This window comes from Echinops telfairi, unplaced genomic scaffold (genome assembly GCF_000313985.2).
Source record: "Echinops telfairi isolate 266 unplaced genomic scaffold, ASM31398v2 ScPeMD7_16;HRSCAF=60, whole genome shotgun sequence".
NCBI classification, from domain to species: Eukaryota; Metazoa; Chordata; class Mammalia; order Afrosoricida; family Tenrecidae; genus Echinops; species Echinops telfairi.
Window position 1 is genome coordinate 4,391,064 of NW_022103913.1, and position 1,980 is coordinate 4,393,043.

The 1,980-nt window shown below is 51.2% G+C and overlaps 1 pseudogene; it reads right to left on the reverse strand.

Moving 5' to 3' along the window:
* LOC101663338 overlaps window positions 1-1,038 on the reverse strand; it is a 26,470-nt pseudogene extending 25,432 nt beyond the window's left edge.
* Window positions 1,039-1,980: the final 942 nt, after the last annotated feature.

Here is a 1,980-nt window from a genome sequence, read left to right on the forward strand (position 1 = left end):
TGGGGCAAACAAGCTCTATGTACAGCTCTTCAGAGCTCAGGACACAGATGGAAGGGAAGGCCAGGAGGGCTAGCTGCTGGTGGCTTCCTTGGGGTGAGAACGAGTACAGGGACTGAGTTTGGCAAGAGAGTTAAAAATCATGGAGACGGGTCCAGGCTTGGAACCTCTTTAGCAAGAGCAGTTCAGTGTCTGTCCCTGGCCCAGACAAGCCACCTGGCCCAGGGCAGGGCTGGGTGTATGCTGAGGCAACCGGAGAGGGTGCTATCCTCCTCACTGCCTGTGACCAGTAGTGTGGGAAGGCGCAGGCTTCTGCCCTATCATTGGTTACCAGTGAGGATGGAGGCAGGGCTGCAGACGGCCCAGAAGGCAATGTGCAGGCATTCCTTAGGACAGAGGTATGAGAGCTGCTCTGCGTAGACGTGGTAGAAGGGCCACCAGACAGCACTGTTGGGGATGTAGGTCACCAGTGAGGCCACATAACCTCGGTAGAAGCCTCGAAAGCCATCCGTCCGTCCGCAGGATCTGCCTGATGATGTCCTTGGTTTGGCCAAAAGCAACCACCCCCTGGCCCTCTGGCCTCCCTCGCACCTGGAAGCGGCCCACCTTCTCACCCTTGCGCTGCATCATCAGGTGCTGGGAAACCACATCGATGGGCGCCATGATGCTCTGGGCCGCTAGGGACGCCGAGCCGCCAGCCACCAGCGGCTTGACGGTATTGCTCTGGCTGTAGTCGGCCGCACACTTCCAGGTGAACTCGGAAGTGGTGACGTAGCATTGGCCCGAGATGAGGGTGACGGCGTTGACCAGGAACCCTCGGTAGAGCCCGGTCACCCCATCTGCCTGCAGGATTTTGATGAAGGCAGGCATCGAAGGTCCCCTGGTAGAGGCTCTTGCCCTTCTGAACCTGCAGTCGGGGGCGGATGACGGTGACGGGGTAGACGTGGACTGGGTCATCATTGTCACTGCCACTCCGAATACGCAGAACTTCTTGTCCAGGTGCTCCCACCCGATGATCTGGGTGTTGCGCTTGCCCTCCATGGTACCCCCTTAGATCCAGAAGGTTACGCCGCGTCTGAGGGCGGACTGCCAGCCCGGATCTCTAGGCTGCAGCTTCCACTCCACCCTCGGTTCCGGGCACCCGCGGGACTCCAGTCGCATCTTACGCCTCGAACTGGCTCCCGGTCGATTGATCGTCTTAATGCCCTCCCACACTCAATAGGTTTTCTGTCCTTAGTGTTCAATGCATCAAATCTGTTCATGAGAGGTTCACAAAATTCAGGTGGGATAGACTCAAGATCATATTTTGGTTCTTGTGGACCTGTTTTAATTTTCTTCAGCTTTATCTTGAACTTGCATGTAAGCAATTGATAGTCTGTTCCAGTCAGCCCCTGTTCTGGTTTTAGCTGCTGATAATGAACTTCTCCATTGTGTCTTCCCATAGATATAGTCAGCTTGATTTCAGGGTATTCCATCTGGAGAAGTCCATGGAGAAATTCCATGGAGAAGTATTTTTTGTGCTAAAAAAGGTATTTTCTCTTAATAAGTTGTTGGTTTTGCAAAATTCTATCATGCGATCACCAGCTTCATTTCTGTCACCAAGACCATATTTTACAACTACTCTTCTCTCTTCTTTTTCCCCAACTTTTGTATTTCAATCACCAGTAATTACCAATGCATTGTGCTGCATGATGGATTTTACAATATTCTGTTTGACAACAAATGCCGTGCTGTTCATGATTGTATTATTCCTGGCATAGTAAATCATATGATTTTCTGATTCAAAATGGCCAATATCAGTCCATTTCAGCTCACTAATGCCTAGGATATCGATCTTTATGTGTTCTGTTTCATTTTTGACCACTTCCAATTGTCCTAAATTCACACTTCGCACGTTGTAAGATCCGATTGTTAGCAGACGTTTGTAACTGTTTCTCTTTACCTCGAGTTGTGCCCATCAGCAGAGACCCTAAAGGCGCCACT